This window comes from Dermacentor albipictus, chromosome 1 (genome assembly GCF_038994185.2).
Source record: "Dermacentor albipictus isolate Rhodes 1998 colony chromosome 1, USDA_Dalb.pri_finalv2, whole genome shotgun sequence".
Taxonomy (NCBI): Eukaryota; Metazoa; Arthropoda; class Arachnida; order Ixodida; family Ixodidae; genus Dermacentor; species Dermacentor albipictus.
Window position 1 is genome coordinate 402965320 of NC_091821.1, and position 25129 is coordinate 402990448.

At 43.9% G+C, this 25129-nt stretch overlaps 1 long non-coding RNA gene across 1 annotated transcript; it reads left to right on the top strand.

Moving 5' to 3' along the window:
• The first annotated feature begins 4898 nt into the window (after window positions 1-4898).
• LOC135903597 (uncharacterized) lies at window positions 4899-21427 on the top strand. The gene is made up of 3 exons (XR_010564861.1): window positions 4899-4976; window positions 20546-20647; window positions 21315-21427. It is a non-coding gene; the product is annotated as an uncharacterized lncRNA (long non-coding RNA).
• Window positions 21428-25129: the final 3702 nt, after the last annotated feature.

Genomic DNA, 25129 nt, shown 5'->3' on the forward strand with positions numbered 1-25129 from the left:
GAGTGTAACCTTACTCAAGGACGCTGTGAGCAGCACTGCTCGCGGCAGCAAATGAAAATGTTGCCAGACAGGGCGTGTGCATGCGTGATTCAGTTTCAGTTTATTGTTCATTAAAGATACATAGTTGGTTCTTAGTAGTATACAGGCGAGGGTCCCAAAGTCAAACGACTTCAGCGGGACCCTCGGTTGAGAAATTAACCGACTTACTAAGGGAGAGGGCCAAGGCAACAGTCAAACAAGAAGGAGAAGCAAAAATTAATGCATTTAAACGCTGTTTGAGGAAATATTTATGGATCAACATCTTTTTATTGAAAAAGGAAGTAGATGAAACGCCGCAGGAAGTGGAGGATAATTACATGTGTTTTGAGTGACGCTTCTGTGAACCACAGCGTCCTGCGCACTATGCGGTTGCACGGGACTGGTGGCCACGCATCGTTAAGCAACTTCCGAAATAACAACACCAGCTGGTTTTGGTACTTAAAAATACCGAACAGCTGTAATTGTCCCACATATATATATACAGTAAAAGCTCGTTAATTCGAACCGCAAGGGGAAGCCGCTTCAGTTCGAATTAACGAAAGTTCGAACTAACGAAAGTGAAGGAGGGCAACAGTACTCTGCGATTAGGAAGCAGTAGGGCATGTCAGAAATTTGGCGTGTCAGAAAGTGATGGCGTGTGCCGCAGGCACATGCCATCTTCAAGTCGAAGCTCTGGGTCGGACTGTGCCGCACCACCGATGTCCACCGAAATGAACGTTAGCCGAGCCTTAACACCATCACAATGAATCGCGAGGGCCGATACCTCCTAAGCTGAAAACAGAGGTGCACAACCGATGAAGACTGCCGAGACAAAGACGCTGAACATGTGAAGGTGGCGAAGGCCCTGATTCGTTGGCTCTTGATTGCAAGCGCAGCTGCGACGTACTTGATTCGCTGTGTTTTGGAGCTTGCCGTGCCATCTCCGCACAACATTAGCAGCTGTACAAGATTTGCAAAGCCTCCGAGATTCGCAACGGGCAAGAAGCCTCGGAGGTCACGTAGAACGGAGAGGCGGCAGCCGCCGCTGACTTCTGGCTGACCCCACGTCGGTTAGATTTTTGTCCAATTTTGCCTTCTCTCGCCGTTCTCTCCGTTTCGGAGGCAATACAGCCTTGTGTGTAGGCAGTAGGCGCGTTTTTCTGGCCGTGTGCCAGGCGAGCGTAGTTCGAATTATCCGTGAGGGAACCTTCTCGCGTTCGAATTAACGGAATTTTTTATACATAGACTTCTATGGAGCTTGGCCGGACCAAATCGTACAGTTCGAATTATCCATAAATTCGAAATATTGAAGTTCGAATTAACGAGCTTTCACTGTATATATATAAACGAGAAGAAAGGGGATTAACCCAGGGGCCCGATTTTCATTAATCATATCATAGGAAGCCAACAAACACTGACACCAAGGACAACATAGGGGAAATTACGTGTGCTTCATAAATGAAATGAAGCAACGATAAATTAATGGAAATTAAAGTGGATGAACAAACTTGCCGCACGTGGGAACCGAACCCACAACCTTCGCATTTTGCGTGCGATGCTCTACCAATTACAGTACCGCGGCGCCGTTCTCCCATCCACTTTCTTGGGTATTTGTGTTTCCTAGTAGAACCCTGGGAGTGTTATATATATACATATGCTTTGGAAATTCAATTACTGGAACAAAGAACTGCCGACTCCGCATGCACTTCCAACCAATTGTTACATGTACATCGAGTACATGTTGCAATGGACAGACTAAATAAATTTGAGCCTTCGAAAGGATGCACTTAATGCGACAGCAATGTGAATACCGACCAAAGCTGCCTAGCGGCCGCACAGAAGCATAAAAAAGGAAAGCAGTACAATTCTTCTGCACCAAATGACTTCATGCAATTGTCCTTTAGGAATGGGCGCCTCTTCTGTGTATCACGGCGGGGTAATCAAAAGTTTGTGTTTCCTCTCATCTGATAGTGCGCACAAATAAAAAAAAATTGGATGCCCTTCCGCTACTGTTAAGAGGTGTGCATGTGAAGCTCGGGGTCCGGCGCTCTTCGTTGTCGTAACGGCTCGGCTTCGCGCTCCCTCGCGGCGAGGTTGGCACGTTGACGACGAGGCCCTTTGTCATGTGAGTTATGGGCGGCGTTTGTCAAACGCCGCCTGTTCTTCAACCGAACTCACGACGCGGGGCCCGCTCACGCTGCCTTTCTTTCAACGCAGATTGCTCTTCGGGAGAACGAACCAAACGCAATCTCCCCATCTGACTGTGAGGTCTGAACTGGCGGGAAAAGGTGGGCATGAAACGAGCGAACACGCAATCATACCCTTTCCGTCCTCCTCCAGAAGGAAGGGACGCCAGTGATTGGTTCGCGCCTTGCGCTCTGTCTACATCTCCATGCACACAAAACCCCGCTTTAAAGGGCACGTATTGTGAATCTTAAAAAAGACCTTTCTCTATCATCTAATGGTATCCGGGTGCTTCTTTTCAAAACGACAGCCTGGAATACGCCATATGATTTGTTTATGTTATTGGGACTTCATTGATTATGGAGAAGCCGAATGATCGACAGTCATGCCGAGCCACCTCGCTCGACAAAGTCTGTCTTTCGAGTAGAGGCTGCTCAACTGCGTAGTGTGGTTGCTACCTTTGATCCCGTTTCTGAATGGACTTCGCGTCTGCATGCTTGTGTTTGCTCCACCGAATTTCACACGTTCATTGGGCAGCGTACCATGTGCGCATTTGTTTCACATGTATGGTCAATTGTAATGTAACAATTTTGGACTGACACTACTCATAATTCCATGCAATAAAGAAACAAAAACCGACAGTGGCTGAATCGGTTAGCGTGGTGGTCTCGCAACTCAGAGGTCTGTGGTTCGTAGCCGACGAGCAATTTTTATTTTCGCGCAGGTATATATACTTTCGTACGCAACAACGTCGATGCCGACACGAGTGTGGCAATACAAGTTTCGCTTGAAAACGTGCCTGTCTGTTCCCGAACCGTCTAACGGAGGGACGAATAGCCTGTGGCAAGTTGTTTTTTCATCCCCTTTCATTTTCATTATCTTGTGGTTTCTTTATTTCATTTATTAGGCACAAAGTAATTTCCCCTGTGTTTTCCTCGGTGTCGGAGTTTGTTGGCTGTTACAATATGACTAATAAAAATTGGACCCCTCGGTTAACCTCTTCCTTCTAGTTCATTGCAGGATAGAAATTGTGATTCGTCACATCCAAGCAAAACGCAATAGTTCGTGTTCCACTAACTGAGAACGCTTACGAATTGTTCGATGAATAGAGAAGGCCATACTTCAGCCATTAGGAATTTTATGTACGCACGCTTAAACGGCCTCATGCGTTGCACGTGTTAGAAATCATGCAGGGAATGTCGCACGATAAACTTCTTTAAATGCAGGAAACTTTAGTTGAGTGTAATTTGATTACGACTGCAACACAGTAACTACATGACAACAACTACAACTAAACTTCCTTTCGCACCGATACAGGATACAGGATACAGTATTAACGAAGTTAACGAGTTCAAATACCTTGGACTTACTATCACAACTAACCTTAGTTGGCACATTCACATCAATATAGTCTGCTCTAAGGCGATGCGAAAACTAGGGTGCCTAAAACGAACTTTAAAACACGACACTAAAGAGTGCAAGCTTACGGCCTATAAATCACTCATTAGACCTGTTTTAGAGTATGCTTCTGTAGTGTGGTCGCCTTATCGCATACAGGACATTTCCAAATTAGAATCCATTCAGAAGAAAGCTGTTAGATTTATTTATGGCCGTTACGACCGCATGTTTTCACCATCATCCCACGCCCACGCTTTATCACTAGACCCATTGTCGTTTCGTCGCACGTGTGACCGCCTAATCCTGCTGCAAAAAATTGTTCACGGATCATCTAACATTGAAGCGCCTATCTCGCTAACCACACCTACTGGGCGAGTGACCCGACGTACTCACCCATTAAACATAGATCCCTTCGTTCCAAAAATAGATTGCTACAAGTTTTCTTTTTTTCCACACATGGTTGAATTATGGAATAACATAGATGGTTCTCTGCGTTCATTGCCGACTAATCAATTTCAGAAAGAACTGCCTAACCACGCTGGTTGACATGTTATGTTCATAAGTTATGTAACCCACCTCTGCTATGTCTCTAAAATGAGATAGCAGTATTTGTAAAATAAAAAATAAAAAATAGATACTGTATACTGTAGCGACTGTATATTATCGAGCCCAGTACGAACTACAACGTCCGACCACCTTGCCGCGAGCTTTCATGCAGTAGTTTATACTGAGTGTGATAGTACAGTAACGTGCAGCTGCTGAACTAAGTCTGATTTATGCGTTAGGTTTCCTGTGTGTGCCCTAGGCATTCAAACTGTGACGCCCAGAGCAAAGCTTCAATGGAATAAATGTCCTGAAGACAACAAAGGGTGTTAGATCATCCGGTCTTTCTTGTTCACTCTGTGCACTTTGCGTCATCAGAAAGTTTGCAGAAGGTCAGTGTATTTCCGCATAAATTTTTGAAACTACATAAGTTCGAGTACCAGTTCTCAGGGCATTGCCACTACAACTGGCACCATTCCTCTCGCACTCACTGATCACACCGTAATATAAAGTGCACACTAATGTGATGACCTGTCCAAACATCACGGGAAGCTTGTATAATATGGACAAAGGTCGACAAGTATACGCGGTGCTTCCAAGTGTATTGGTTTTGCGTTATTTCCTTTGTTGTGTTTATCGCTCAATACAACCTAAAAAATGAACGGAGAAGAGTTCCCAAGTCTTGAAGGCGACGTGACGTACTTTCTTACAGGGTATACGAAGCTGTATATCACGTGGAGTCATTGTAGGCCATAAAACGGAGGAGCATATACATTGCTAAAGGCGTACATGTCGCCGGAACAGCTTATAAGCCGACCAACTGAGAAAAACCTGTGAGTATGAGTCTGATTGAGCCCCGGCCTGAGTATAATTTTGGTAAGTTTGAGTCCGACTAAGCGCGAAGCAAAGAATTTATCTTGTAAGCTAGTCTGAGTTTGTTTGCGTGGCCCATTTACAGCCACAGAAGTCTCGAGCGTTCCAAATACTTGCCAGCCATTGCTGCTCCTAATTTTAAGTTTTAAACACTTTTGGTCTTGAAGTCTCTGTCTTACTGAACTTTTGTGATTTGACACCACACTGGTTAATATCAAGTGAATATAGAAGGTACATTGCTAACGTCATAAATATACGCCAACAATGTGACTAGACAAAACAGAGTTGCTGCAGTATTTCTGCATCAAGCAATTCTACATGATGTATTGTTCAGCATCAATCGCTACGAAGTTTCTTAGCCCATTTCATGCTTTCTTGGTTTCTAGGCTCGCAAGTATTTCTGAATGTGTACTGATCACATCTAACTACTCTTTACCACAACGCACAAAAATGTAAGAAATTAAGAAAGGCTTTCATCCTAATGGTACAAAAAATTATCATCATCATCATCATCAGCCTGGCTACGCCCACTGCAGGGCAAAGGCTTCTCCTATACTTCTCCAACTACCCCGTTCATGTACTAATTGTGGTCATGTTGTCCCTGCAAACTTCTTAATCTCATCCACCCACCTAACTTTCTGCCGCCCCCTACTACGCTTCCCTTCTCTTGGAATCCAGTCCGTAACCATTAATGGCCATCGGTTATCTTCCCTCCTCATTACATGTCCTGCTCATACCTATTTGTTTTTCTAGATTTCCAATAAGATGTCATTAAGTCGCGTTTGTTCCCTCACCCAATCTGCTCTTTTCTTAAACCTTAACGTTACACCTATCATTCTTCTTTCCATAGCTCGTTGCGTCGTCCTCAATTTAAGTGGAACCCTTTTCGCAAGGCTCCAGGTTTCTGCCCCATTGGTGAATACTGGTAAGACACAGCTATTATACATTTTCTCTTGAGGGATAATGGCAACCTGCTGTTTATGATCTGAGAATGTCTGCCAAACGCACCCCAGTCCACTTTTATTCTTCTGATTATTTCAGTCTCATAATCCGGATCCGCGGTCACTACCTGCCCTAAGTAGATGTATCCTCTTACCACTTCCAGTGCCTTGCTATCTATCGTAAACTGCGCTGTTCCCTTCCTATACTGTTAAACATTACTTTAGTTTTCTGCATATTAATTTTTACACCCACACTTCTGCTTTGCCTCTCCCGGTCAGTGAGCATGCATTGAAATTGGTCCCCTGAGTTACTAAGCAAGGCAATATCTTCAGCCAATCGCAAGTTACTAAGGTATTCTCCACTAACTCTTATCCCCAATTCTTCCTAATCCAGTTCTCTGAATACCTTCTGTAAACACGCTGTGAATAGCATTGGAGAGATCGTATCTCCCCGCCTGACGCCCTTCTTTATTGGGATTTAGTTGCTTTCTTTATGGAGGACTACGGTGGCTGTGGAGCCATATCATTAAAATTAAAATAATTTAATTCAAATCATTAATATTATCAAGCAAACATTAAATGAGTGAAATCAGCAAAGCTTTCCGTTCCTGAATTCTCCATCACACAATCGATTGCGTTCGCTCGAGTTGTTTCGTTTCAGTCTCTGTCCTATGTATTACGCTATTGTAGGTTTGACAATGCTACAGCAATTGGCTTGCGTTTCCACATCTCACATATGCATACAGCATGGAAATCTAATAAAACTCAGTTGCTGAAAAACAAGAAGCGCGTAATATAAACGGTCCTAAAACGTATAGCTGTTCTGCGAATATCGCGTTTCGAGAAATAAAATGCGCAAACTTTCATCAGGCGTTTATACGAGACTCAATGGCTATACTTTTACATTCGCTTTAAAAAAATACCAGTGAGGAGCAGTTTAGAAACTATATTTATGTTCATTTGAAACGCCCTTATATCGCACATAGCGTAAATGTGCGCATTGTTTCGAAGGAATCGAATAGGTCGTACACATCTAGCGAGATAACGAGAGTGGAAAAACGCACAAAGCGGCTGTATATTACGCGAGCTCATATATTATATTATTTTATCTGTGCCCATTGCCGGCATTTGCTATAGTGGCTTAAAAATGCGGAAGCAGAAATTGAAAAAGAAAGAAGACAAGGGCAATAATGCCATGGAACAGACCAAAAATAACGAGCTTTTTTATGTGTCTGCTGCGCATAGTGGCAACATAAGAGCGCAGGCAATAAAAGAAATGAGCACTTATGGTGATTGACAATAATGCAGATTGATATCCTTATTAAAGATCAGTCTGCTGTGAGCCCAAAGCTATATGGTTATTTTTCTTTTTTTTCCTGTTCATAATGATGGAATAGTTTTGTTACTTTAAGTGCCATAAAAACCTAAAGGATACTTAAGCTCCGCCTCAAAAAGTCGAGCGTGAAAGCATTCGAATATCCCTGACTGCTTCTCATGCTCCATGGCAATCGCAGCTTATGTAAGCGTAAGGTTCTCCAGGAAACACTGGCGGCGTACGCTATACACATAGGCAAGCTTTCTGGTAAACGTTTCTGGCAAAAAAACAGACATCATTTTCAGGTTTTTGTTATTGTTTCCCGCTTTTATTATTTGGGTGAGAGAACATTTAACAGAAAAGGTATGCGAGGTTGGGGGTGCGGTTAGTTTCATGGCATTTGTTTGTGGGATGTCCTTCTCAAAATTCCGCGGAACAACTTTGGCAAGAATGTAAGACAAGGGATGAGCAACTTTACCGATATAGGATGGTGTGGCAATATAACCCGCATACACCATTTGTCCTATAAGGAGGCGTGCTGTATACGTATACCTACATATATTAGGCAATTTTCGCTCGCCGAGAACTCCACGCCGACGTCGGCACCGGTTTTTCTGCTACATGGGGCCGTTAATGCTACCGCGTTAAGAGTGACATGTCTTGGCTTACATTTTGTTGCTGTTTACCAAAATATGTAGTAGCAGCAATCATTACTCAAATATTATTCAGATGTATAAATTGAAGTTTAAACGGCAATGATCGAGAGTGGCATTGAAACGTAGCGGAAACGAAGGAGTAACGCAACGCTTAACGATGACAAACTGTCCGTAAAACCTATTTCGGCGTCGAATAGGCACAATTGAAATAAATATAAAGGCATAAAAATGAGCAAAGGAAAGGAAAGGGCCGAGAAGTTTGCGGTTATTGCGTTTTCTTTTTTATAATAATACCGAGCAAGAAGATTTGATGCTCTAGCTACACGCCAGAGTATATAGCTGAGAGTAGTAATCGAGTATTTCATTAGAAAGCATCTTTTTCAACTCATTGTATCACACTGAAGAAAGGGTCGACCTTCTTTGATGGTACCTTAAACATTATATAGCTACAAGAAATTTAGATAATCGTACATGCAGAGCATTGGTAGTTCCTGAGGTAATCGCCCCTCCTATTTAATTGGGATAACAGGTTTAAGTGTCGAGCATTTAAATTAACACGTTAACGTAATAACGGGGGATATGCGACACAACTGAAATTTCGAGATCGCCTTGGCTCGCTGTGACGTAGCAATAGCCCTTGTACTTGTGCGCTTATTTTGACGTTGTTGTCGCAGAGAACGTGGTCGTAAAGCATCAGTGTAAAATGGTAAAAATCAGCAGCAGCAACGAATGCAGTTAGAAGCTTCGTGATCGTAATCCTCTAGGCCAATAAAACGAGCGTCAATGGCTCCGGTAATGGGGGCGCTTCGTGGAGAAACACAAACAGAATGCCCCTGCCAATAGGGCAACGTCACTAACAGTTCTGTAAACGTATGAGGGTTCATTGCACACCGTGGTAGGCAGCACCTCTACAGAACGCTTCTCTAAACAGCTTGGTAATAAATGCGTAATAATACAGTAGGCAATAAAGACGTATTTTTCCTCTCCATGGGTCTCATCGCCTGACGAGACCCCCGTGCCAAAGAATCCTCTTTGCTTTCTTTTACTTCAGAGTGAGACAGAACATTTTGTTTCTTTTTGCACAGGGGCAGGGTGACATTTGATATTTTGAACGCGAATCAAATATTACAGGCTAACCATTGACATTCCTCTACGAAAAGGAACCATTCGGAATTTTCGACTATTTGAAATTATTCAAATATTCACCGACAACCGAACGTTAAAGTATTATTCTTGTTGAGAATCTACTAAACAAGGTATCCCCAATTGCCAGAAGGGAAAAAAAAGAGTAATGGAGGCAAGGATGCAGATAAAAATGTATACTGCAAAGTTTGTTAATGCAACGCATGAGTCTTGATTGTAACCTCTCATTCAGTATTTCTGGAAATTTAATCAAGTAGCACTTTGGTATTTCATGCTGCTATCACTGATGTCTGCCGCGCAATAGGCCCTATCACACGTTCGTGCAACGCGCAATTCTTTCAGCACCTTTCTTTTTTTTTTCACAACTTCTGATCGTTATTTCAGCATCCATCTATTTAGCCTTTCTTATAAAGCTCCTTTCCCCACAAGAGCCATTCATTCCTGGAAAGCTTGTTTCCAAACAGTTTCTAAAGACGTTGAAAAGCTATACGCGAGAATTTTAATAAGAATTAGTGACGTTCTGTTATTAACTTACTCTTTCTTACCGATAGTCAGCTGTCCTTTTTGAACTTTTTGTTAGAGGCATGGTACCTAAGTATGCACACGTAAATATCCCCGCTTGCGTAAAATACGTATATGCGGCTCTGTTTCACTGTTCCACGTTCGAAACTTACTATTCATACCTGATTCATATGCGAAAATTTGTACGTTTGCGTATCTCTACTTCCTCGTACAAGAACGGTGTCAAATGCGGAATTCTGATCGACATTGGTGGGCAAAATCAATAGGCCACGATCGCAGGCATTCGAAATCGCGCAACGCATTTGCACGAATGGGGAAGCACATACCGCGGTTGACGGCCTTTACTCCTTGTTTTATATATTCTTGCGAGATGCTTACAGTGTTTGTAGGGGCTTCAAAATAGCGCTAAAGCTTGCTATGGATGTGATTTCTTCGGCATTCAGGCGAAAGTGCCCGTTTTATGGCGACAGTAGTTAAGCGTTAAAAATTGGTTTTGCATTGTCTGGCCGCCCCGGCGATTTGTCACGTCTGTCTGTTCGTTGATTCTATTAATGCTGAAGATCACGGTTACCGTCATCGACGACAAAAAAAAAATTTAAAAAAAAACGACGTTTTATGTTGTCATTAGGCTACCTCGTCATTCCCAGCTTTGCAATTTCTACAGGATGAAGGAAACGAACCACATGAACCACCACTGGGATTTGAAGTCGTATTACTGCAGTCGTTCAACGTATGTAGTTGACAGTTCAGTGCGCTAAGCGCTGAGCTATAACACGCAACAACGTGCTGGTCTATTAGTGCAGGGCTTTCAACTCCACGCAGAGACTCAGAGCAGTGGCACCTGTGCATGTGTTTTGGAGGCCAGAATGGCCAATACTGTAGTGGACAAGGAGCATGGGCAGTGCGTCGAAATGTTTCTTCGAAAGATGACAATTTGCCTTTGTTGTGCAATTTTTTGTTAATAAAGGGAAAATCAGACATCCACCCGTTCGTAGCAATTGCTACAAAGGAAACCCATACGGGTTCCTCGAAAGAAAAGCCTCGCAGCTGAAGAAAAATTCGTCCTGGTCCGGGTCTCGAGCCCGGGACCACCGCCTTTCTAGGGCAGCCGCTCTACCATCTGAGCTAACCAGGCCGCTAGCAGATGGTAGGGCGAAGTGGAATTTGTCAACAACTCGAAGCAAAGGCAAGATTTTGACGTAATAGTTCTTCGGAAACCTTCAAGCTGGAGAGAAGTAACAAAGGGAAAATCTCCTCCACCTTGCGGTGGAGAAAATCTCTCCACTTTGCGGGTTTCCGCAGAACTATTACGTGAAACTCTTGCTTATGCTTCGTGTTGTCGACAAATTCGACTTCGCCCTGCCATCTGCTAGCCGCCTGGTTAACTCAGGTGGTAGAGCGGCTGCCCGGGAAAGGCGGTGGTCCCACATTTGAGTCGCGGACCAGGACGAATTTTTCTTCAAATGCGAGGCTTTTCTTTCGAAGAGAATACCGCGCTGGGTATCGTAGTTGCAGAAAAAAAGGGTATATCGCAATGTTACTCTCGGTTGAGAAATCAAACAAAAAAAAATGCAGCACACCGACATTCGAAGGTATATGAACAAATTGGTCTTTCGCAATCGCTGCCACTTCGCCCTTCGCTATTCAGGGCAAGCATGGAATGTGGCAGATCAAGGTGCAATGATAGCTAGGAATGCACTTGTAGGAAATTTACGCTAGCCCTACTTTTATAAAGTTAGATTTTTGCTCGGTATATATTGGGCGCTCTCTCCCGTCGCCTTTTTATTACCTCTTTTGGAAGCAATGAAAGTGCTCGATCTGTAGACATCCTTGAATTCGCGTATCAGCAATCGGCAGGGTAAGATGAAACAAAGGGGGGGGGGGCGGAGGGGGCGGGAGCGAAATGCCGTTATCAATTTCTCTTATCAATGGAGCCACATTTGCCGAGCAAATAGAAAAAGACGAGATCAGATTATTGCACGGTACCGAAGGAAGGGCACGATGGCAACCATGCACGTCGCATTGGCTCGGCGCATTGGGTGCTTGTAGTTGGTGTCAACATATATTGGCTGGCTTTTCTCATAAGGAACGGGCATTGCTGCCGTGAACGAACCGAGCAGGAGCGGATTCATAAAGGACGTGGGCGGAAAAATCTCCTGCTCGCACATTCGGTCCAACTAGGAACACGAAAAGACGGGAAATTGTCGAGTTTATTGATGTGGCAGCGTATCGCCCCGTGTATATTGCGTCTAAACAAGGAGCCTAAAAATAAACTATTTAGAAAAAAGTGAGCGTCTGCATTATGTAGAGCGCTTTCGATATTACTTACTGCACTCTAGCAAACGATTTGAGCCTACCGGAGCTTATCTTGTCCTTATGCAACAATATTATTCTCTTTTTTGTGCCTTTCCTTCTTTTTTTAACTCAACGTGAAAGCCACTTCCATGTCAGGAACGGTATGCGCGTTACCAACATGAAATAGCATTATTCACATAAAAACACATGCGCAATGTTTTCAGGAAAGAAAATTCAAGCGAGACTGATGATTAATGTTTGAAACCAAGATACGCCGCAAGAGCTGTAAAATTTTTAGAGTGTACTGCAGTTTTCTGTTGTGTTTTGATTAATAAAGGATTTGTCTCTGGGTTCCATTCTTTCATATTTCTCGTCTTGCTTTAATAAAAAGGAGCTTAGATGATACACAAGTGCCTCTCTCCAGCTAGCTAAGGTCACTGGCTATTTTCGTTACATTTCCTTTTGTCATGCTGCACAAATTTCTTGCCATATGAGATCCGCTTTCATCAGACAAGCACTGATAGGCTCTTATGTGCACTAAGTGGTTTTAGCTGGCTTATGCTGCGCTTCTCTAAATCTGTAGTAAGTTATTTGTAATGGAATGGTGCTAAAAGGAGAAGTTACCCTGAAGCAGGGAAACGCGTTTTACTCACTGTGTTGCATGGGCTTAATCGTCATTTGAATTAATGAGATCCTAACTAGCAAGTTGAAGCCCTCTATTGCCTCATTTTTTTCTCGCTCGTAGAAAGAAAGTGCCCCAAGTTTGCAAGCATCAATTCCCTGTGGCCACATACGATATTTTATTGGGAAGTTGCCTGCTCCTAATTACGCACTGCATGATGTCTGCGGTTGAATGGATTTCCCACATCCACCACCCTGGCCATCAGTGGCACTGGCTATGTGTACTAGATCTAGTACACATAAACGAATACCCAGCGAAGTCTACGGGAAGACAACCACCCCTATATATCACTGATAGAGCATCGCACATATAACGCAGAAGGTTTGTAATCAGCGCTCACCTCCAATAAGTTATTTTTTCGTTGGCTTCCATTCTTTTTGTCTTATCATTTATGCATTTTAGGTAAAACACAGTTCCATTTCCTGAATGCGTTCCTCTGTTTGTTGTCTGTTGACTTTATCTTGGCTGCAACATTAAAAAAAAAATGGCTGTGGCTTAGGTAAGGTTAAGCCCAGGATGCGAAGCATACTAGCCTTTATTTTAGTTGTTGAACCACTGTTTAGCCTGGTGAACTGTTGAAGTTGTTTAGCCAGTGAAGCTGTTGCTTGGCTATATTTGGTTCGGCTAGACGAAGAAACAACTCATGCATTACTTCTTCGCCTTCAAGAGTGGAACGCGACAGCGTTCCCGTCGACCCGCCAAGGGGTGTAAGACAATGGGCTACAGGGCAGCGACTACGCGCCCCGCATTGGACGCGGTGAGCGTCGAGCAAAGCAGCGTTCGGCGCGGCAACGAAATGTGCGCCTGAGCAAGAGACGCACGCCTTAGAAACAGCGCGTTTCTAAGGCAACACCGCATTCACTAGAGGCGCTTTTGTACCGCTTTGAAGCGTTGTACTCGTGGCTCAGTGGTAGCGTCTCCGTCCCACACTCCGGAGACCCTGGTTCGATTCCCACCCAGCCCGTCTTGCAAGAGTTGAGCCAAAGCCACTTCTCCTCTGTCGTGACGTCACGGTGTCACGTGATTTCATGGTCACCGCCGCGCCTGAGGAGCTGGGTTGAGCCCTCGTAATATGCTTCGCATAAAAGTCGCAACTTTCGCGGCTCTCCTGCCGAATTTCCATTGTCACTGCCACCGTCAGCGTTGCCATGATGCTCCGTATAAAACCCAAGTATAATAAGATTATATCGCACCCTGCGCGTCGTATGCTTTAGGTGCGCGAGGGAAAGTATGCGAGGTTCAGTCGATAATTAGGAAGGCTTGATGCGGCGCCGTCTTCCGTGAGACCAATGTAATCAGGCGCCACGTGATTAGGCGCCTGATCGAGAACGTAATTGGACACACGCTCTGAGGGAACGATAAGCGCGTGTCTCCTCCTGTGGCCCGGTCGTGGCTGCGTATGGCTGTGTGCGCGGCTGAGCGCACCCATACCCCGTGCGCCCAATCGTCAAGATAATCTGTGGTGGGTGCAAAGATTTGGCGAGCCGAGACGACTGGCGGCTTCATGATTGCTGTCTTTCGGTGTGCTTACTGTTGGAGGTTCAGTAATCTCAAGTTTCTGAGACGCGTTGAAGCAAGACACATATCCAAGCGTTCGCTATCCTTGGTCTGCACTCGTCATCATGCCAGCGCTGCGAGAGTAAGTGTTCACAAATATCGATTGAGATCTACGTTTGGCAGTACGCGCGCGACACCATGTTTGTTAATTATAGGGCCGATAAATCTACGAACATCGTGTAGTTTACCAATAGTTCGCTACCGCAATGTATAGTTCGCATTTCTGGTGAAACGGCGGCTTTTTCAATATTACCTGAATAGTTTTAACAGAAAGCTTAAATTTGTATGTATGCGCATAAATTGGGTAAGGTAAGAATGAAACAAACATCTTCATGATAATAGAATTCGTTCTTTCTATAGAGCTCATCTACACACAGTTTGTAGCGCATTAGTTCATTATTTTTATGAAGAGGGAATGACAAGAACAATTATAAGCCCTGCGATCAGAGTGGTGCGTCATTTACACATGTTGCTGCATGCAGGTGGGCCTTTGCGACGACATTCCTACCCAATGTCGCGAAATACCAAGCAATGTGTTGCGAAATTGCGGAAGAATGTGTTAGAGGACGATACGTAAAAAAAAAATTCTCCGGCGATTACGATACTCTCTAATACGAAATTTGAGCGCAGCTGTATGCGTGCTTTGATTTCGCAATATACAGGCTGGCGTGAACAATTTCTCCCGTGCGGCAGGTTGTAAACGGAACGAAATGTGGTGTGACTGTCTTGCAAATCGCGAGAGTGCGCGCGTCGTGACAAGTGGGCGCGAAATACAGCGGCCGTAGCAGACAGACCTCGGCTCATGCAGTGCTTTGTTACCTCACAGAGGGCGCGAGCTACCCTGCCAACCTCTCGTAGTCATCGTCGCGGCAAAGCCCGTCTTAGCCGATGCTGACGCTCGCCGCAGGAATGGGCGCCTAAGACCTGCGTTCCAAAAACAAAAGTAACTATCCCAACGATACGACTCTTCAGATCTCTCACATAAACGTACGCAGCAAATGCCGAAATTATAGAAGTAATAATGATTTTAGTTGCATGCGCACGCTTAGAAGTACTTCCTGCTCGCGAGGTGCCTCTCAAAACAAAAACCATTTACATGGCTCACAAAGCTGCCTAAATATAATTGTTCAAGTTGGGTGACAATTCGATGTTTCAAACACCAATCGAATATCAATCGAATACAAATTGATCACAAACGTTTAGTATTCGGATTAGTTGAAAGTCTGGTCAAGTAGGAGTGCTGTAGTTTACGCTACGGTTAGAGTTTTCCTGGAAACAGTACTTGTTTACATGCGTTTACAGTACACATGTCCATCAGCAGCTTCTGTTTTTTTCTTGTTGTAAACTTCGGGCGTTTCGCTTTTTTTTTTGGCAACGACATATTTATAGTTATCGGAAAGCTGGTCATACAATAGCTTGGGAAGCTAGTTTATAACCATGTTATCGTTATGTTGAGAGGCTACGCGTGCAGTTTATTTGATAATTGGTGATATTGTATATAAATCTGATCATTTGCCCCTAATATCTAACCGTATTTGCACTAGTCAGTAGAGGCGTGTTAGCTAAGTATACCGGAAGGAATATTCCTGCTGTAAATGTACGCGGCTGCATTTAACTTTTTGATATTCGATTAGATATTTGATCCTTACTATTTGTATTGAATTCACGCACAAAAAACTTGATATTCGACCACCTGCAGTAGCGTCTGCGCTCCTGTTCTTTTCGTTTTTCACATGGCAACAAGAACGCACAAAAGGCGAATACAGGAATTGTTGCCTCTAATTATTATAATCATCATTGTTGATAGAAGTGATTATTGATTACTTCCATTTCCGGACGCTATGATGACGCGAAACGTGCCAAAATGCAAAGGTGCGAGACGTAATGTATAGACACCTGCTTTCAAGTGATACTAAGCAGAAAATTGTTAACGCTTGCAAACAATTAGGTTTCATTCTTCTTTTTTTTTCATTCGAATGTCGGTCACCAGTTTACTTGAACTGATAAAATAAAGGTCGAGACATACCCAAAGTTCTGCACCGAAGGCAGTTCATTCCCCTTTTAAGCTCATCCCACGAAACGTCATTTGTAAGTCGCCACTTCTAACGCGGTTATACGTAGAAGAAAACAAATGCGCTGCGTTTATTTTCCACTAGACTGGTTACTTAAACATAGCATTAGGTGTATACTTTAAGTTCCTCATAAACGGATGCTGATTTATAAATATAAGGTTGACGTCGCTCTGTTATTTGCCGAAGGTCTCTTCGTTTTAGTGCCCTTACATTTACGCCAAAACAGGTAAACGAAGCAACTCGCGTATCTACTTACCGACCAATATCAGGAAAGTCACCTAATATTTCATGTAAACTAGAAAAAGGTAATGAATACATTATCTCCGGCACGACCGCTCACAGCACAGTAACGAAACTTAAATGGAATTTAAATGGAAAGTGGGGAGTAATATGGAATTCTGGATACATCGCAACAAATACAACTGACTTTTAACTCGAAATAAAAACGAAGTCTTCGTTCTGCTCATGCGCGTAATATCTAAACCCAATTTCACGTGTACCATATGCAGTAAATTTGACGGTTTCAAGTTTTCCAAATAACCAAGGTGAATTACATTCGACAGAAGAATATAAACACCGATATTCGAATTGTAATTCTGATACGATTCTATGGATCCCCGCAGATTCTTCGGAAAACGGACAGATTGTTTTAAAGTGCAGTTCGGTTCCTTGAGCCTCATTTCTTGGAATCACGAATCTCGGGAGGAACTTCAGGGTAATCACGGAAATGCGTTATGCCACGACGGCTGGCGAGTTATAAGTCCCCGTTCATTTTATTAAGAAAATGTCGACTTCCAGCGTAACTATAGAGAATCATAAACCGCCTGTGCTGTTTATGTGTTTTCTTCCTATGTCCCCGTCTTTTTTGCGGTCAATATGATTTGCAGTAAATACCAACTAGGCCAAACTGAAGTTCTTCTGGAGTTATAAGTCGTTTGTGCAATACGTACCGACACCAAAATGGGCCGGGGGCTTTCGAGTAGTGGATACACATTCTTCTGCTATCAAATCTCCAAAAACTGGGTGCTGAAAAAAAAAAAGAAACAGCCTTGGGAAACGACTTTGCAAAGTTAGGGCTTAAAAACAAAACTCGTCGCTAGCACAGCAATTTACCATTCCATCTTTTTAACACACAGCAGAAGTGGCGTTGCTTGTCGTTGTCTGTTTCCTATTCTCGTGGTGGCTGAAGTTTTACTATGCAGAACATAGACAGAAGGCAAGAAAGATGCATTCTCCGGGACCTGCTTACAACAGCAATGTGAATTGGACGACGCGCAGTTTTCTCCGAGAAACCTCCATGGGATATCTCACCCACGTTCGTATAAGTTCTGGGGCTTATAGCATCGCGTTATTGTGTGAATATTTTTGCTATATATTTTGTTCCTTGTTTCACCTATTATTCCCTTTAGTACTTTTCCTAGCACAAGGTAGCCAGCTGGTACTTACGCTACCTAACCTCCTTGTCTTTCATGCCCTTTTGGCTCTCTCTCTCTCTCTCGGCACAAAGCTCATATCAGTGCTGAAAGTGCGGGCAATTCTAATAGAAGCATGAGGAAAATGAAATTGCTGCTCGCATGGGGATTGATGGTTGTTCCAGACTGACCCATGACTAGCACTGCTATACAACAAGTTGGTTGAGTGCCGAGTACCGCCTTTAAGCTAATACGACGGACGTTCATTTTATTAAGAAAATGTCGACTTCCAGCGTAACTATAGAGAATCAATGCCACAGAACTATGTACTAAAACCTAGAGGGCAAATAGTGTGGGCGCACAATGTTTTCGGATATGTTTGAAGGTCCTATAAATCCACCTTCATACACTAAGAGCAAAATATAAAGTTGGCATTCAAGGCCTTAAGGGCTTTGTTGAAGTTTTTAAGGACTTGTGAATTGTGCGACCGCCTTTGAACGTTGTAGAGCGTAGTTTCGCGTTACTGTGTGAATTCTTCTTCTTCTTCTTTCTCCTTTTATTCCCTTTACCCCCAGCACAGTGTAGCCAGCCGGTACTTACACTGGCTAACCTCCCTGTCTTTCCTCTCCTTTGCCTCCTCCATGAATATGTGCAGTGCTCGAACATTAGAGTTAAGTCTACCGGCGAATATGATACACAATAAGACGCAGACGAAAGTGAAAGAACTTAAGCCATATGTATGTCGAGTACTGCAGTTGGATATTGTTTCAGCTATGAAATGACCGTCATCTTGTGAACCTTAGTAATGGTTAGCTCGTTTCTGGGAAGACTAGCGGTAGCACATATTGCCCCTTAGCCTGCAGTCAAGTGGCAAAAAGATTGATTTCGACACCGCAAGCGTTGAAACATGGAGGAACACCACCAGCCTCCATCACAACGCGCAGAGTGCGCCTGGCTGCCTGCATGCGTGCGTGCTTGCGCGCATGCGTGCTCACGAGCTCCTGCCGCGGAGCTGCCTCACCAATGAGAAACGCGCGCGTGGTTTCATCAAGGGAGGTCGCAAGCGCCGTTCGAGGATGGCGAAACGCCGCAGAGCGCGCTTTGCAGCGAACCTGCTAAGGGATAGTTCCCGCATGATTGTGTCCGCATGTCGACACAAAGCTGTAGCCTTCTCCTCCGGCGTCCGCGTCAGACGCCGCCTACGTTCGTGTCGACGAGTACACGCCGTGATTGCTACGGCCCTACCAGAATAAAACGTTATAACGTGGGCCGATCCCTAAGATCGTGCAATACCGGGCCGACCCGCGGAGGAGGTGAGGCAGGCATTAACTACTCCCCGTGCGTGCGCCGATACCGAAGATAGTGCCATGCCAGGCCGACCCACGGCTGAGTTGTAGTTCGCCACTAAGGGGCCCGCATACAAAGCTTTGCTGGTGATCTTTCTTCACAGAGTAGAAGGGCACTGAGCTTTTTGAGTACCTTCGCTGCGCAGGCGACATAATGATCTTCTTTAGCTCTAGGCACAAGTTCGCCCTTAATAAATGATTTATCTTTATAAACCTGCGTCGGCCTAAAGTGGCTACAATATGACATGCATGACCGAAGCCCAATTTTTATCTTCGTCTTCTAAGTGTCGTATTCGCTTGTAGTCGTAGGAGACCGTGACAACAGAGACAATCATGCAGTCAAGTTGGTTTTAATGCATATACATTTCGATGGCGCAAGAACAAAGGATCATAAAATAATGCACTGTGTGCACGTTGCATTTGTGTGTGAGTTGTTCCTCATATTCCCGTGTTCTTAACGCTGTTTACAATTGTACGTGTAATAAATGTGTAATTACGACCCTTGTAAGTATTTATATTGTTCGCTAAGATGTGATATTGATGAGAAAGTCATTTATAAATCAAATCCCTCCCGCAATATTCTAATTGTCTGTTCAAACGAAAATCAATATCGTCGTATTTAGTCCGCCATGGATTGTACACACGCATATTTACTACAAAATATAACATGATTTCGTTCTGCGAAGTATTCGCACTCTCATTCTCAAAACTGTCATTACGCAAGGTCATCTGTCATTCTCATGTTCATGGCGTCGTTATAGAAATAAAGCTCATCATTATTATTACCGGTGGCTGCCGTTACAACGGCCAATGAGAGCATGTTCTTGTAAAAATGAGTTTTTTTGCTACGCACTTGAGCTTATTTATTGCAACTTGATGACCGAAGCATAATTTATTTGATTCTCTGTTCGCTTAATAGTTGAAATGAGGCCGCACTGCACTGACCCCTGATTTGTGCTTGAATTTGAATAATATGTATTTTTTACAGCGCTCTTTACACATTGGTCTTTCGTATGTGCACGTTTTTTTTTTCTGATGTCTCTTTTTTGTGCAGTTGTGTGATAACTCGCCCAGCAGAGTGTACAACGTCTCTTTCTCGCCTACTAGATTTGCTTGTAGGGGCGTTAATGTTGGTGTGCCCCTTACTGTGTGTAGTCACATACCGATAGATAAGTGGCTAAGTGCACTTCCAATGAATGTTTGAGTTACCAGCACATCTGTGGCCCCCATACGTAGGACGACATCGGAACAAGAAACCCAAAACATAAAAAAACAGCAAGAACGTCCACCACAAAAGAATGCCGAAGGAGTGATATGCAGCGATCTGACTTTAAACTTCGTTCCTCTAGCGCTTGCGTCACTATCTCTCGCCACACCTTCGCGTTAGTTTATGGACAGTGGGGCTACTCAAAACAAAAATAATGACATTTGTATCAGGACGGTGACATCGCAATAGAACATGAAACCTGGAAACACCGGAAAGGGAAATGGACCATGAAGGTATTACAATTAAGGACTAAATGTGCAAGGTCCTGATTTACATTCTGTTTGGGATATTTACATATGCACTTCGAATTCGGCATTCCAGAACATTTCTAGCCAGCGGCTGTATATTTTCCTGGCAATACTTCCTCTGTCATCACTGGAAACATGCTCTCTCAAGGGCGACGTGAAATAAACACATTTTGGAGTGAGTATATGTAATCATATATTCCCTCGATGCGTCTTTGAAAGCTTTAGTATGCGTGTGACTGTGGACTAACTAGTCGGCCACTCTCGCATTATTTTTTTCCTTTATTTCAAGTTGATGAGTGCGCAGGGTGCTAGTAGCAAGAGTGGTCATAATTTCTCAGAGCGAAATCCAACTAGAGTAAGAGGTGTTAGGAAAATAGCCTAACCATTTTTTCTTAAATATGAGCGATTTGTACATAAATTGCCAAGCTGAGAATGTTTTACCTCTCATGTATGTGTGTGGGACTGGTTTACAGAATACCAACCTTGTTCCACAGGGTGTTACATATTCATTGTTGGTCATAAGAATGGACGGGCACATACAAGTCTGCTGATTTTATAACAAAAAGGGATTTGCAGATACGGTTTACTTGCATTGGCATTGAGACAAATTAGCTTTTTAACAGAATCGCATCTCGGTCCACCTTAAAGATGGATCTTGTATTTGGCCTCTAGCGATACATTCAATAAAACAGACAGAATATTAGTTTGAGGTCTGAAAAATTGTTATTCATTATTGAATTTGTTGTCTAACTTTTTAACAGCAGCGATATCTGTTTCTAAACTATCAGTGAGCTACAGCCTACTCCATATCCCTGACATTAACTACAAATATCTTATTTCAGTGCGCTGATTCCGCGTGCTGCGAGGAAGCCGGCTCACTTATGTGCAAGCCCTCGTGGAATCAACTTAACCGAACAGAACCGAAACACCACTGGTTCTCCTGCTGACGTATGCTGCGAAATTGTCCCAAGAGGATCCAGCAGCCTAAATTCACCAGAGCTCAAGCCGTTGTGCGGCGAGGCAACAATGTTCATTAGGAAGGCCGTGCAACTACGCTCCCCCCCCTGCTTCATACTTGTCAGGAAAACTTGCTTGGGTTGAACTACCGCGCTTGTATAACTTCCGCACGCGCTTTTCATAAAACACTATGCCTCCAGGCACTTACAACTCCAGATTCCTGTAATGCAACAGGGAAGTTGGGTATGTGAAGATGTCTCCTTATCACTGACTACCGGTGGAGTGTTGGACATGAAGAGAAAAGCAGATCTCATCGTGACTGCGACCCACTCAGGCATTTTATTTTGTGCTTCTATCTATTATGGAACAGAGGGCCTTTTTCGCGTCTCTGCACACCTATCCAGGTGTGCTTTTTTGAGAAGCCCGGAAGCAGTCGACTCAGGAGAGCTCGGCTGATGAGGCACTGGAGTCGAGTGTCCCGCACTTCCGCGATAACAAAACAGCGTTACCAGTAGCTACAGGGAGAGACGACTTAATTAGGAAGCTAATTAGACAGAAATACAGCGGAGCAGCCCTGGAGATTACCGGAGGAGCTATGGCGGTAGACGAGAAGAAATTTGTATTTATTTCAGAAGTGCTCGCGCTGATGAAAATTTCTCCCGCGACTTCATATGGGGGCAGGAAACATATAATACGGCCTGTGTGTATTTTGCTGGTTTGTCGCAAGCAAGCGCGTGCATGCGTGCGCACACTTATAAATTGAAACGTTTTATATAAGTACGTCGTCGGTTAGCAAGCTTTCTACATCTTCTCTTCAGTTCGTATTGAAAAATGCGGCAGAGGAACGTTGTGCACCGTTTCTAGCATACCGTAGAATCACAGTTTCATTTATCAGAGATCTGACGCATTAAAAGGAACGTAATCTTTACGTCTTTATACCATAGGTTAGCGTGCCCTTTTTTCCGTGTCACTCGGTTCAATAAATTTATTTGCCAGCAGCAATCCCTGAAGTATTGAGGCATCGCGGAAATTTTGTGCGCTATCGTCGACCGCACGCCAGGCAGGACGCAACGGAGTGGGCCAATACTGATATCCCCGTTTCGTAAGCGTATATCGTCCTAATCCGTGACAGCGTGTTTAGAGAAACTAGAAGAATGGATTATGCGAACCATGATGTGCCACGATTACATATGATTTAGGTAAGCTAACGTCATTCACGGAAAGCTCACGTCGCACCAGGAAGCACTGCTATAGCTGAAAGTCCACTCGCTCTTTTCATTCAGTGAGCATTATATTGAGCTGCTACAAAATATAATACTCGGCTAGTGCAGAACTTCCCAACCAGGACATCGGAATATGTATGGTCTAGAAAATAAATAATTTTATCAGCTGTTCTGTGCTTCTAATGTTAGGAACTATTGAAAGCTTTTGCATAAGCACTCAAGCATCAAAACGTAATCTCTCACTAACTACAAGCCTTTCAACATCAATAAATGTACAAATGCGCACTTCGAATGAAAAACTCACAAAATAAAATATAGCCGCTTGCAAAGTTCACAAGACATCATAAACATGCTACAGGCCACATATCTAGGTTTTTTTGTCGACGAATGGTGCTAAGTTATAAAACCTTATTCAGACGCACAGCGGTTCATTAGGAACGCTTACACAATACCACAAAAGGCAGTGTTTCGTCATTTCCACTCAGAACTGGTTGCATGAATACTAAAATGTGCAGGAGCAAATATTACAGCCAGGTGAGGCATGTGTCTGCTGTTTTAAGTATCCGGAGATGACGCAGTACATAGTAATCTAATGCTAAAATCTACGCTCTGCAAGGTTGGTAGGAAATTTCTACCTTCCAGAAGGGCTGAGATTCAAAGCTGATGGGAGCGTTAACTGGCCAGTAGTCGAGACAGGCAATAAACGTTTGTAGCATTGATGTAATAAAAAAAAAGCAGGGAAAGCATGCCGCCAGGTTCTAGAAAGGCACAGGTAGCTTTTCAATTACAGAGACGTTGAGGTTTATAAAGTAGGGATAGACAAAATGGTGCACTGCAATAGCTGTAGTATAACTTGATTATAGCTCAAGCAAACTAGGTGACTGTCGACACCTCATTTTAAATGGGAAAGGGCTAAATAACTTTGTAGTGGGTATACTGAACAGTTCCGATGGTAACGTCTGTTCGTAACCGAGACGGCAGGTGACGCAGAGCAGGAACAGCTGGTTTCCTGAATGGCTCACACTCGTGCTAAGTACTGGCGATCCGGCTGGCCCACTGGTTGCACAGGAGGCATGGAAGAGGCGATCTGGCTGGCCTTGTTTTTGTGCTCTTCTTCCTCAATACAACTTCAATAATTTTCATTAGCTGACATTGGTGTAACTGCAGGACAATCAGGTTCCTTCAATGAAAGTCAGAAATTACTTGGACTGACGTTAAAAGAGTAGCGTATAAAACTTTTTCTACCAGCTTTGGAATGCCCCAATCTTCTATAGTATCTCTTTCATTGTGAGCATATCCAGACATTGCAGAAAAAAATAAGTTCTTCAGGAAAGGCATATAATGATAGACAAAACCGCTTCCTGTGTGTACTGGCAACAACAACAACAACAAAATAATAAACTCAGCTGTGGTTGCTTATCTTAACTACCCAACGAGTCTCCTATCAGACAATTTTGTCCATTTGTTTTAAATCAAAAGGGAATCTGCGCTGAAACTACTGGAATATTGTACCTTGGGTAGAGGCCAATCATTTCGTGTTACACTGTGCCTTTGGAGAATGTATCTTTTGAATATATATATTTCTTTCCGCAGCCCATTGCACAAAGACCATTGTAGTGTGCATGTGACCATGCCTTCGGGTGTGGCGCACAGGAAGGCAGACTCTTTGTGAGTTTCCCTTCCAAAATATGGCCTTGCCACACTGGGGATCGTGTGTCAACTAAGAATGAAGAACAAATGTGCACCATTCCTGCATTTTGGCGCAGGCTGTTACTATTTTGTTTACTGCGAGTGGAGCAGTCCTCCCGCATTATAATAAGGACGTTGGCTCCTTTGTCGCACCATCTTCCTGTGTTAGGCTTGTAGCACACTGTATGCGTACAATAGCGCACAGTGCTGATCTTCGCACTACATTTTTAAAATATTTTGTGTGCTTTGGATCAGTTTACCTATATCCCGCTTTCTCAGTTTGCACCTGCACTGCGGCCATTGCTCGTGGACTTCGTGTAGACCGCACAGGGATCGAAGATTTTGGCGGCTACAGATATTTGGCGTAGGCTTCTTTCCGGCCAGTGCGCTGACGAACTGGTCGCACAGACAAAACTGGAGTGCAATAGTATTCGTTCCGCTGATATTAACTACACCGCTGCTAAATTACGTTAGTGCAGACTGCTTCTCCAATAACGCGGCATACTTGCGCTTTATCAACCTAATGGCAACGCATTAATCATGTGAGGAAGCTTCTCGGAAAGCGTGCGCGAGCACCTCTAGACGTCGCTCTTCGGGCACGTACGTGTACGACGTTATCTAGGCACGGTCGATGGCGCCGCTCAAACCGAACACACATCGATCCACGTCTACGTGCCAACAAAACCGCGAGTGCCCCGTGGGCCGGAGCCCCTGCTTTTCAGAGTGAAGGGGGTGAGCAGCTCCCGAACGACGACAATGGTGCCTGCGAAGCGGACAAAATTTGACGG